Here is a 14,375-nt window from a genome sequence, read left to right on the forward strand (position 1 = left end):
GAAAAACTTCCTAATCATCTTCACTTATTTTCACATCCTGCTGGAAAAGATTTGCTTCCTGCTAGGCATGCAAACTCWCTTTCATCTTCTAATATATATTCTTTGGGACAGAAGGTGTTTAGAGTTTTTAAGGCTTATCTATGAAATAAATGTGCAAGTCTCTTTTAAATCTTCCAACATTGTCACGGAAATGGCTGAGCTAAAGACAATGGGTCGACTAGAAAACGACTCTGGGAAATATCCTAATTRCTAATTCACAGATAATACATACTACAGCATATGAGACTTCGGGAAATCTTTAACTTTACCTAAGTAAAGTAACCTACTCATTTTTAACACTAGATTTCATTTTCCTTTTTCACAGTGATTTTTGCAGGGAGAAAAGCAATAAATACATTGTACAAGGTTTTTTTAATAGAAATTAGGGTCCCATTTTCATTTCTCATTTTGTTACACTGAGTAACCAGTGGTGGAAGGGTTCCTAGAGCCAAAAGCAAGTCTTATATTAGAATATCTGATTGAAAAGTTTATCTCTTTGAATTTCTCACAAAACTAAAAGAAAGCAGAGCCTATTCTTTTAGACATTTCTTTGTGAAAGAGAAGAGCATAGTAATGATGACGATGACGATGATGACRATGATGATATGATTATTATTTTTATTGAAGTTAAACCTAGGAATTCATTTAATGTACCAGTACCCTGCTCTGTYAGGCACTGTGTAAGTACAGAATAAAAAAGCATCTTTGTGCATCAAAGGGACTTGAAGTGTCCTCTTGTCCCGAATGCAGGAGCCCCTCTGTCCTGCACATGGAGACCTCTATGGCTTTGAGGCAAAAGCTAGGAGTTTTCCAATGAGACTTGCCACTAGCAGTGCTGAGCTGGCCATGCTCTGCATTCTTACCTTCAAAACTTCAACTGGAAGTTGTTTGGAGTAAGCTTGAGCAGAGAACATAAGGGATTGTGAGACATGCTTGTGCCAGGAGAAAGTGATAGGCCTAGAAGTAGCAAGGTTTCTGCAAGTGTCTCCAGATTAATGAGATTTGTCTTTGGWTAGTGGGATATTGATGGGCTGGAAGAGGAGTCACCCTTTCCTGTTTTACCTATCATATTTCGGTAATTTGGAGAAAACTATTTGAGATTTTACAGTGACAAATCTAGGCTTATTGCCATTTTCTTCTTTTTGGTGGGTGTCACCACTTGATCCAAATAATTTTTGAGGTCCCAGAGTTGAGATATTTTGAGCATATGAARCCTCCACAGGAGTAACTTAAACATTGCTATTTCCCAGTCAAAATAGGGCTCCATACACTTAACTAAAAATCTCTTTGAATTATTAAAAAAAAAATGGGGAAAATTCACAGAGAATAAAAGGAAAGAGAATAGAAAGGAGTAAAGTTAAAGGATTGCTTCCTCTGTGTGAAGGAATTGCTACGATTGGAAATAGTCCCAATCTTATTTTCTTTCCACTAGAACCCATTATGTTTGCCCACAAAAGAACTAACACAGTGAAGAAGTTAATGCTCTTCTTGCGTGCTAGCTAGTCATTAGAAGCTCACAATAAGGAAGGTGATCAGAGAATACTTGTCACATGCCCAGACTACCCTCATTCAAGGCAACTGCCACCCCAGTGCATCATATGAGGCGGGTCAAGCCTAGGGTGAAACCGGCTTTCTGTGTAAGAATTTTAATTAGCAATGAGCACAATAAAATACATAAGCTGCTGAAGGTTAACAAGTGCTACTGTTTGAGACTTATGCCCAGATCCATGCTGTGTACTTCCCTTTCCTCACCGCCATAATGGATTAGCAGTATACTAGATAGTAATCTACAAATATTACAATCATCCTTCTAATCTTATTAACAAACTGGTAATAAGCATTAAGGACACATTTATACTGCTTGTGGGAAACAGTCCAAATACAACGAACCAAAAGCTGCTTATCTACAAGCAAAAACAGCATTATATGGCTCAAGGGAGCCAAGTTAATCAGAGCTATCAAGAGACTAATTCAGATCCAGAGGGCTGGGAAAGCAGATTAAATGATCATTCATAAATCACTGAAAGCCTATGCTATACAATATTGTAACAATCAATGACGATTTTTTGTAGGGTGCAGTTTCCTGCTTTCTATRTATCTATGTTTTGACATTTTAAGTATCTCATCAGCATCTTTTTATCCCTAAATCGTGCATGTGTAGCAATAGTATTATAACTTAGCTTGTTAATCATTAGACCTTTAGGCAGGAAGGGGTAGACTGTAAAAATAAATCTCAAATGGTTCGTGATTTCAGGCAGCATTACTGTGCTTACTACAAACACGTAAAAAAAAAATAAAATGTAATCCAAGATATCGTGGATGAAAACTAGAGAGAGCAACTGAGGGAATGTGAAAAATCCAGCTTTGTATACACCTTAGGCTCTTCCGCTTTATGGAATAGAGGGGAAGACACCACTGATTGAGCTTTCCCTTTTAAAGTATTGTATAGAAGTACTGAAATGTGTGGTCTTAGTGGTCTTTCCTTAACAAGGAAATCAGCATAGCAGTGTGTATGCTTGTTCACTGACTCCACTGTGTTTGGAATAACTAGGGTCTTATCTTATTATGTCTTTATTCTAGTAGGATTGAGACTATCCGTAAGCTGTGATTACTTCTGATTTCTCTTTAGAACTGTCTTCCAGCAGCTCAGTTACCCATTTCTGAAAGCAGTTAAACCTTTATTCCTAGACTCCTTGCATTTTTTCCCTTCTATCTCACCAGCCCTTGCGAAGACTTTTTTATTACTTATCAGAAGTACTCAGAAGAAAGGATTCCTCCAAGGACTACAGTTAGTGGCACTGGTATCTGATCTCACAGGACATGGAACACTCTYCAGTTCTCTATACCACATAATCTTCTACATTTCTAGAGCCTGATTTTCCATGGGTCTGCACYGCATGTATTCACTTACCTCAGCACAGAATGAGTGAGAAAAGCTGCCATTGCAAAGCACTGTCTCTGGGAACATGACATTCTGTGATAAAGGACAATGCAACTCCTTAGGAAGAAGCGAAATAGGCCTTTAATTAACATAATTAAATTTTACATGTTTTTGCTATTTTTTTCGTAGAAAATGGAAAGGTCTTCAGACTGGAAGAATAACACTGAATGGAATGAGGGCCTAAAAACGAGTGAAGACAGTAGTTCAATATGAAAGCACTGCCAAAATATACTTACACAGACTTGTCCCAAACTARCTGAGCAACATCATTTGTTCATTTTTATGACTTCATGGAATTCATAAATAATCATTTTTTCCTTTCTTCCCCTTTCCCTTCCTCCAGTGAAAAACTGTACACATCTCAATTACAGCTCTAGGAAGGTGACTGCCTCTGTACTCAGCACARCCCTTTGTTTTTTGGCATAGCATCAGACATTTGCCCTCACCTGGCTCTTACTTCTGCTCCAGGTCTTATCCAAATCTGCCTCCTCTATAGCTCAGGTTTCCTGCCAGGTCCTATTATTGCCAAAGGTTCCAGCTGGCAACAAAACTCCAAAACTATCTGCAGTACGAAAGAAGTACTTTCCTCCTCATTCCCATTTCTCAATATCTTTTCTGTGCTCCTGGTTTACTCTGAGGTTTTCCCTAAGGTTCCTTAATTGCAGTTATCCTCAAAAAAGGATCAGCCATCTCCATTCAAGCTCCAGGTCTGAATTTTCACCACCATTTCTCCAAGATCTTGTTCTTACAAAGTGACCTCTTTGGACTACTCATACTTTCTTTTTCAGGTTCAGCAATAGCTATTAACCCTTTTCTGTCAGTTCTTTATTTTAGAGTTTTCCCAATTACCTGTAAAAGAAAAGTGAGGTCCTTTTGAATGTATGATGATTTCTTCGAAAACCTGTCCACATAGTGATAATATTAGTTATAAGGCCTAACGAAACTCTGGGGTTCTGTATAATTATCTCTTTTCTGTCAGAGTGGATTTATATGTCCAAAGAAATGAGCACTCACTATTTTGCAAATACATATCCACCAGAAAAGAGGAAGTGTGCTTACCCTCTCATTTTTTTCTTACAGTCCAAGGCTATGGAATGCAAGAAGTTTGCCTAGGTCTGTAGCATCAGGTACCAATGATAGAGAGTCAATGCAAGAATAGACTGAACAAAAATGCTTTCTCTAATTCATTTGACTTCGGCTTTTTCTACTGTAATTTAGGAGGCACCAAAGGTTTCCTTGGYCTAGCTCAAAGGAAAAATTGTCAAATATAAGGAGACATGTTCTGATTATATGAAACTAAATTATGAGAGAAATTAGTCAGCATTAACTATATGAAGAAAYATAGCCTGCTGAGGGAAGAGAAAGGACAGAAAATAAGAACAGCTCTGGGAAGAGACATACAGGAGGTACCCAGAGCTTGGGAATCCTTTTGTGTTTTGACCAATCTGAAACAGAGCTTTGAAGCATATATATGCCCTGCTGAGCAACCGAGCAATTGGAAGGGTAGAAATTTATAAAAGTTGACGAGATTGCTTTCTTTAAGCTGCGTGATTTTGACGTCTCCTTTCTGAAAAAAAAAAAAAAAAAAAAAAAGCATGTACTAAGGAAATCCATGTGGCTGTTTCCGTCAATGCACCCAGTTAATTTTAAACCCATTTCTCTATTTTATTCAGTTTTATTTGATTTTCAGTCTATGTATTTTACAGAGGATTTGTCTGCTTGAAAAAAAGTTTTTCTAGCCTGTGTCAGTGTACATCAGTTGTTCCCTTCCAAAGTTTCCCCCYGCCCTTAAGCAGACCGTGTTGCCTGAAATGGTGACRCAAATGTTTTKGGGRAAAAAMAATAAACAGATAGTAAGCTCCATATATGTCAGTGGTAAAAACACGTAGGTATAAAGACTGCAGCCAGATCTCATCCATTCATAGCAATGGCTGAAGCAACTGACATCTTTCCTAAAAGCATGTGCCTCTGCTAGCTATAGCACAAAGCAACATAGTATAGCTCAAGACATGGACATACAAGCATTTTGTGAGCGCTAGTGCTGGAAGCAAAAACCTGTGATAGGGAAACTGATTTGATTAATTTTTGAAGAAATGTTTATGCATTAAGAATCTGATGCAGCAGTGTATAAAGCTCAAATTTAAACAAATGCTTAAATGTTTTTGTCAATAAGGATAACTTAGGCATGTGTCGGTGTTTTGCTAAATTGAGGTCATGCATTTCAAAGATCCTAAACAAAAGGAAAATGCTGAGGGAAAAAAAAAAGTCTGTTATACATGGTGGATGACAAGTTGACCCTGAGCCAGCAATGTGCCCTTGTGGTCAGGAAGGCCAGTGGTATCCTGGGGTGCATTAGGAAGACTGTTGCAGGAGGTCGAGGGAGGAGATTTTGCCCCTCTACTCAGCCCTGGGGAGGCCTCATCTCGAGTACTATGTCCAGTTCGGGGTTCCCCAGTCCAAGAGAGACATGGAGCTACTGGAAAGAGTCCAGCATAGGGCTACGAGGATGATCAGAGGGCTGGAGCACCTGCCCTATGAGAAGAGGCTGCGAGAGCTGGGCCTCTTCAGCCTGGGGAAGAGAAGACTGAGGGGGGATCTTATCAATGTGTATAAGTACCTGAAGGGAGGGTGTCAGGTGGATGGGGACAAACTCTTTTCAGTTGTCTCGTGTGACAGGACAAGAGGCAATGGGCAGAAACTGAAGCACAGGAAGTTCCACCTGACCGTGAGTGGGAATTTCTTCCCTGTGAGAGTGACAGAGCCCTGGAACAGGCTGCCCAGAGAGGTTGTGGAGTCTCCTTCTCTGGAGATCTTCAAGGCCTGCCTGGATGCAACCCTGTCTAACATGCTCTAGGTGACCGTGCTGAGCAGGTGGGTTGGACTAGATGATCTCCAGAGGTCCCTTCCAACCTTACTGATTCTATGATTCTATGATTCTACATGTATTTAATGAAGCATGACTTGTCTTCTGTTGCACCTGAGTTCTGGGTTTTTTTAAAGAAACAGTAAAATGAGATTTTTTAAAAGCTTCTAGGTTGTTCTCATTTGTCTGATACCCTTCTGATGCAAGCTGTGCTCTTTTGTTCAGTGTGTCTCCATAAACCGAAAAAATAAAGAGCCTGGCTAGCCATAAATGGTTCTGTACAAGTTAGACACTTATGGCTAAAGAAATTTTCAATGGTGATGACAGCCAGCTTTAAGACATCTTTGCAACGCAGCAGCAGTACAAAGATGTCTAAATATATAAAAGTTTGTTGTGGTTTAGGCCATACAGACTTCAACCTCCTGCTTTACAAACCTGTCAAGGTTTTTATAAAAGTGTGTGTTTTACAGGATAAGAGAATTGTAGAAAAGTGAGACTAGATGAGACCTTATAATCTAAGCCTCGGTAATGGTGCAGGATACTGATGAGCCTAAACCACTCCTCATAGATATTTATCTATCTTGCTCTTTGAATTCTTCCATATTCTCTCTAGATACTATTCCTAACTTTAGAAAGTATCCCTCTGTATCCAGTGCAAGTGGTTTTTTTGTTGCAAATTTAGCTGCTACTTCTCCCAGTGGACAAAGAATGGTTGATTATCATTTCTTCGCAGCAATGCTTAGAACACAAAAATCTTAGCCTAACTTTTTCAGACTTCTCTCTCAATCAAAACAAAATTAAACTGCTCCTCTTAAGTCATGTTTTCTTAATCTCTTATTGTTCTTGGTGCTCTCTCTCCATTTCTCTATACCTTTCTCAATTATGATGCTCAAGGCTGGGCACAGATTTGTTTCTCAGGACTTACTAGCACATATTTTTTGCAATAGTGTATATCCAGTCATATCTCTGTAATCCACAGAAGACCACAGATTCTTTCCTGTTACACAGATGATCTCCATTTTGTATTTGTGAAGTTAATTTCTCCTTCCCAGGTACAGTCCTTTACACCTGTCTATACTGAATTCCCTAACATTGTTTTTTGGATCATCCCTTAAATGTATCCAATTTTAATTATGGCTCTTTATTCCAAAAGGGTTTGTAAAACTTCCAAACTTGGTATCATCTGCAATTTTACAAACATAATCTCCATTCTGTCATTTAAGATACCAGTCAAAATATTGGTTAGAACTAGGAAAGACCTATTCGATTATACCTGCAATGTTCTCTAACTTAGTGAAACATGTATAACTTATCTTTGAAAGTAATTTTTTAACCAGCTGTGTGTCCATTTTTTAACCTGTCTTTCATCAGCATCTTTATAAGGATTTTCTACAAGGTAGTGTAAAAAATCATTAAAATTATGATATATCCAATCTGATCTTGTCCCCTTCTCTACCTTTTATCCTGTCAGAAAAGTTTCTTGGAGATGTCTGACGTGATTTGTTCACACCACATGCTTACAAAAGTTTTCTGTCATAATCCATCTCAAATTTTTTTCTCAGTATCCGTGTGAGGTTGGCTTGTCTAGAATTTCCCTAGAAGAGCAAAAGTCAGCGAGCTTTCCATTATCCTGCCTCCAGACATTTTCAAAAACATGGTTCGATGACTCTTTCAGCTTGTTCCGTATATACTCAACAGTGAATTTCACTAGTTCTGCTAAACTTAGTGCATCTGTTTTAGTTAAATGGTTTTTCTTTATCCTTACTTGTACCACTGCCACCTCATTAAAATGATTTCAGTAGGTAAATGATCAGAATGAATGTTTTTGGTAATTTCTGAAACAAAGACAACTTTGAAAGTTAGTTTTGATTGCATCGATCATTATTTGCTTTCTTATTCTGTTTGCTTACAAATCTATGCATTAGTTTATCTTTCTCTTTTATATGACACTTACACTAAGGATTTATATAAAGAATTTATACAACCTTTCCTTTCTGCATTTTATATTCCCGCAGACACTGATTGCAGGTGTTTATGATTTTATTCTTACTTGTTTGTGCCATTCTATTATAATGCTAGTTTTGCACTTTTTTCTTATAACTTCTCTTAGTGGCCTATACCATTCTGTTTTGATTTTCAAAATGCATATATTCAATTTGTAAAGTCATTGTTATTATTCTTACCTAGAATTTCCACAGCATCACTGGAGATACAACAATTGACTACTTGGATTTTTTTCAAGTTCCCTTAGCTCGCCAGAGACTGATCTTACAGTTCAGGTTACACCATCCACAATAGCTGTCAAATAAATCAAGCGCAATAAGAGTAACTTTATCAAACTTCTTATAACTTCAGCTATGAATGGAATGAAAAAAATCAGGTCAGAGTGGTAGGTGGACTATTCTGATATGTTTATAATGGCTTGATCTCAGCAAACAGCTGGATAGAATTAGATGTTTATTCCCTGGCATACCACAGCTATCTATATTTTAATGCCATCTAATATATAATTACTTTGGTTTGTGAAAAACGATACACATTCTCTGGCTCAGTTAACGTATCATGTAATCAACCTGAACTGTGTCTCAGCCCAGAGAAAGCAACTCATAGATCAAATGTGATCATCCAGTGGAAGAAATCCAGCAGAAGCCATGCCATCAAAGAGTATCGGTAAAGCCTCATATATTGCCAGCTCCATTTCAGTCACTGGACTGTGCAAACATTGTTCAAACTTTTCAAACCTGCTGTCTAGTGGCTGACCTTGGAGAAAGTCAGCAATAGATCAGGAAAATGAACTATACCAGCTTTGCAACCCTCTGACTTGCACTTCATGCAGATTAGCCATCACTTGGATTGGTATTTTAAGTTTGTTTGATTGTGTTATGAACTTGAAAGGAGCATACTAATATTTCATGACAATCAGGATACAGATCATATTAAGACTTCAATGCAAATGTATAAGAAATGACTTCTCTAAAATAGATTATAGGATTCTCAAGACCTAAGAGGGTATAAACTTTAGATAAACTTCTCAATACATTCAGATTCTCAAAACCATATGCTTGATTGTGAGGTGAAATAGTAGAGAGAAAATTACCTAATTTATTTGCACCACCTTCATCCATACTTATGTTGTCAAGTACAAGCCTTTCAGCACTGAATTTGTTCATTCTACCAAGAACTCTACCTGCCAAAAAAMCATGGATTTATACAGCACATTAATTTAACACAGTAACAAATTCATTTGTAGTTCTAGATACATTTCAGTGATATTAGGTTCTTGTGAAAGATAAATAACTTTTGAGTACAAATATGACTGTTTTGAGTACAAATAAAACTTTTCAACAAGGAAAAGAGATGACCTAGGAGAATATGACAGAGATCTACAAAATACTGAGTGATATAGAGAAGGTGGGTAGATAGTGACTGTTCATTTTTTCTTCCAGTACAAGAACTATTGGCCACCAGATGAAACTAGTTCAAAACAAATATTAGAGGAATAGTCCTTCACACTATCTGCCAAAGGATCTTTTTTCATTATTATACCATTGTAATTTTAAGATGAAATGAATATTCAAGATATTCATGCTATTAAAATCAAAACTAGACGTCTTTAAAAAAGATGCTCACCTAGAAGTTATGACAGTGATGTAGGAAGGAAGCAATTAGGAAAAAAATTCTGACCAGTGTTACAGGTCTAGATTAAGGTACATTAGGATAATAGTCTCATCTGCTTACTAAAAAAAGTATGCATCTGTTGTGAAAACTAAGTTAAAGTGAGGTAATAGGCTGTGTTAGGATATCTTGTATCCTATTACACTTATAAAGCTTAGCTGACATATAGACATTATCTCATTTATTGTGGATTATCTGCATCAGAGTTCTGCTAATTTTTTTTCTCTCATTTGGTCCTGTCTATCTATTATAAAAACCACCCTCCATTTTTAATTAAAAAGAGAAATTTTAATATATTGTGTACTAAGAACAAAGAATATGATGAAATGACAACTAACAGGAATTCAAAGGCTATTATGTACCAAGAATATCATGAAATGACAATTTATAGGAATTCTGAGGCCAGGCCTAATTTACATAACTAAATAACATAACTAAATTTACATAATTAAATTTACATAATTAAACACTCTGCAATCACTTTCACCTTGAATATGGAACTGTGTTGTAGCAACATTATAGTTCCCAAACAGATCAAATCCAGCATCTTCCATATTGAAGATGAAGGCAGCCATGAGCCCCTTTGTTTTAGTTTCTCATCTACATTTGTCTAAAATATGCTTATTGCTAGCAATACTGTACCCTCTATATTTTTACTTTGCAGATCTCTCATATGTAAGCTTTTCAGCTTTGTCATTGTTGTGATCTGTTGTTGTTCTTCCATAGTAAGTGGTGTAAACTCCACAGTAAGATCTTATAAGTTTGCACAGATTTCAAGGACTTTACTCAGTGTTCCTGTGATGCCAGCACTGTTTTTGGTGTGCAACTTGAGACTTGCAACAGAGCAACATATTTTGCCCAGATATTTAATAACACATTTCTTTAATTTGTTGAAAGCTTCCAGTGTAATTTCCAAAGATCTGAGGCTCTGATTCCAGTTGAAGAGTAAGGAGACACTCTTTTCAGGAATGTAGTTTTAAGTGACCTAAATTTGAGGATTTTCCACATTCTCATTTTTTGTTTTATTACTTGGTGAGTAATTTCCAAAAAATCTAACCTTATAAGTCCTAGTACACTAACACAACTGGGTAAGTATCTAAAAAATCAGAAAAATATGCAGATCAATTCTTTACAGGAAGACCAAAATTATTCTAGTGGCATCTAGAGAGGATCCACAAGTGCAGAGGAGCAAACTGCAGTAAGTATTGGGAATATCTGAAATAGTATTCATTTTCTGTAGATAAACATACCCTTTCTTCACCTCTGGATGTCAATAGCTTGCAGAGTCTTCTGTCTGCAGTGTATTCCTGGAACAATATATGAAAGAATCTATATATTGGCTCTAGTCYTTGCGCTGTATATTTACTTAGAAGACCTGAAGCTAGCAGGACTTCTTTTTTTATATCAGACAAATAGACTGAAAATCAAACCTTTGATCAAATATTCCATCTAGAGTTAAGTCTCTGTAATGATTTATGTTCAGTATAATATGGTTTTCTGCTATTTCTTTTGTTTTATATCTGTTTTTCTCCACTATCAATTAAAATATTGAGATGCCAAGTGTAGATGCATAGGCTATTGACAGCAACTTTCTGTAAGGCAAAACTTAAATATTCTAAAGCTTTTAGAATTCCCAGTGGCCTCACTTCTTCCCTTAACTTGGAATTAYTTCACATGCTGGATGCTTCAATATGACAACCTTAAGCACACAAAATCATAGAATCATAGAATTATAGAATCAGTAAGGTTGGAAGGGACCTCTGGAGATCATCTAGTCCAACCCACCTGCTCAGCACGGTCACCTAGAGCAAGTTAGACAGGGGTGCATCCAGGCRGGCCTTGAASATCTCCAGAGAAGGAGACTCCGCAACCTCTCTGGGCAACCTGTTCCAGTGCTCCGTCACTCTCACAGGGAAGAAATTCCCACTCACGGTCAGGYRGAACTTCCTGTGCTTCAGTTTCTGCCCATTGCCTCTTGTCCTGTCACAYGGGACAACTGAAAAGAGTTTGTCCCCATCCACCTGACACCCTCCCTTCAGGTACTTGTACAGATTGATAAGATCCCCCCTCAGGCTTCTCTTCCCCAGGCTGAAGAGGCCCAGCTCTCGCAGCCKYTYCTCATAGGGCAGGTGCTCCAGCCCTCTGATCATCCTYGTAGCCCTATGCTGGACTCTCTCCAGTAGCTCCATGTCTCTCTTGGRCTGGGCAGCCCCGAGYTGGACACAGTACTCAAGATGAGGCCTCCCCAGGGCTGAGGAGAGGGGCAGGATCTCCTCCCTCGAACTGCTGGCAACAGTCTTCCTAATGCACCCCAGGATACCACTGGCCTTCCTGACCACAAGGGCACATTGCTGGCTCAGGGTCAACTTGTCATCCACCAGCACTCCCAGGGCCTTCTCTGCAGAGCTGCTCTCCAGAAGGTCAGCCCCCAGCTGACCCAGCTGTATTGGTGCCTAGGGTTATTTTTCCCTAGGTGTGGGACTCTGCACTTGCCCTTGTTGAACCTCATGATGTTCCTCTCTGCGCAGCTCTCCAGCCTGTCCAGGTGTCTCTCTGAATGGCAGCACAGCCCTCTGCTGCATCAGCCACTCCTCCCAGCTTGGTATCATCAGCAAACTTGCTGAGGTGGCCCTCTGTCCCCTCATCCAGGTCATAAAATAATGGCCAGTTTGGAAAATAAGACTTTGAGAATGATAGGTGTATTTCTTTCTCAGTTACACCGATTTCACTTAGTACTATGTAGCAGTATACTAAACAGTTAGAATGTTAATAATTAGTAGTAACTAGTAATGATTAGTAGTATACTAGATTACTACTCAGCAGTAAGTTCAGGAGAACTATTCTGGCTTTATAATGCTGAAAGACTAGTTAGAATTTGCTCCTGCAAAAGTATCACGATGCATATTACACCTTTTCTAAAATATTTTATGAGTAAATGTCACACAGGCTTTTCTTTTTCATTTAAAGAAATAGTTAAAATGAATTGTTGCAAATTCCCCACTGCCAGACAAAGACATCTAGAGATTCTTAGAGATAAACCTTTACAGCAAAATGAAGTTAAAACATTTCTGAACATTCTTCTTTGCAAATATTAAAGAAGTATGAAAATAGCAAGAAGGAAAAACATTTACTGGCATCTGTTTGCTGTCAAATTAAAAAGACTCTCTGAATAAGCAGCAAATTATCTTAGTGCTTGTCAAAAGCTTATGATTTGATAATACATACCTGCAGGTTTCCTCTCTGCATGTTTACATCTTATGTAATTACTTAATATCCGGTTTGCAGAAATATGTTGTGCAATAGCTTGCCATTGCCAGAAATATGTAGAAATACATCACTGTTCCTTGATCTGAAACACGTTCTCATTCATAACTATTATAGTAGCCTAAACAGATATTTCTGTGAGATATTAGGAATACAATTCCTCAGCACCTCTGCCTCCTTCCTCTRTCACAGCAGTTGGTTTCAGATTTCCCCCCAAGAAAGCAGAACAAGATGCTGAACATCGGTGCCTCTGATTTCCTTATCATGCTGTAAATATTGCAAAATGTTCCAGTAAATTCRTATGCTACATAATTCTATAATCCAGTAATTTAAAGTAAACAGGAACAGTTGACAAAATAACCATTTTCAGATAGACTGTATTTGTGGTTATCTTACAAGGCACTTGTACACAGCACAGCTTCCTAYAGCCTTTTCAAATATTACCCTCACACAACTTGTGTTTTTTCTGTGTCTGGTTGCTGTACAGTCAGCAAATAATTGTCCTATAGCTAGTAGGTGTGAAGCTCCTACTTGTAAGCAGTTAAGATACTTGGAGTGGTAACTGTGTGCAAAGAGTTACAATTTAAACCTCAGCAAACAAACTGTAGCAACTGACAGTTGTTYACAACATTTGCACCTGTATTCTGCGCTGTAATCAATGAATGCCATTTCTAAAGTGCACAGAAATGGCAAACGCATAAAATTATGAGAAATCTAGTAGCCAGCAACAGGTCAAAACAAGTTCCTTAACAAAYACTGTTGCTGAACACTCTTCAGAATCCCACCCTGAACTGAACTCTGGCGCAAGGTCAGGTTTGGCAAAAGCAGTGCTAGAGTGTCCTTGGCCCCGGGCTCATTTGCAGAAGGTCTAAAAGGGAAAGGAAGGGGCCAGAGAAGCCCCCCTCTAAGGAGACTGGGCACGGTAGTGTGTAGTTTCTATATACCATTGTATTCATTTCAGAAAAGCTGAAATTACTCAAGAGAGGCTACGGGAGAGGATGCCTCAACCTTTCAAAATAAATTATCAGTGACTATGGTGGCTCCTTACCTATCACTTAAACTGGGACAGCCCTTGGAGCCCCTGCGGATCACCTATTTCGGGGTTCTAACATAGCAGACATGAGCTACTAAAGGACCAATATCTCATCAGTCATTTACCAGACACAAGGAGGACATAAGCTATGACACAGGTACTTGGTAATGTTAGATTGATTGTTAGGGATTGTTACTAGATGTTACTGTATTTCCATTCTCTCCTTCTCCCTTCCCTTTCTCCCACTGAACTGTATAAAATACRAGTTAAACCCACATGTTTAATTGGTTACAAGTAGGAAAATACATTCAGGATTTTGTGCAGRTGTTTAGTTTTATTTTAGTGCTTCAATTAAGACCCTAGTAAGTTAAATATTGCCTAGTTTTAATAAGTAAAAGGTCTAATYATTGAACCCATCAAGAAAGAGACCCTGGTTCCTCATTCTTTGAAATATAGATCACAAACAGAGCTATAGTGCTTGTCTTCGTATTATACCAGGGACTGGCAACAGCATCTCAGTCATATTATTTTAAAAAATTCTTTAGTATTACATAGGACTC

This window comes from Rhea americana, unplaced genomic scaffold, assembly GCF_003343005.1.
Source record: "Rhea americana isolate MKP2758 unplaced genomic scaffold, rheAme1 scaffold_173, whole genome shotgun sequence".
NCBI lineage: Eukaryota > Metazoa > Chordata > Aves > Rheiformes > Rheidae > Rhea > Rhea americana.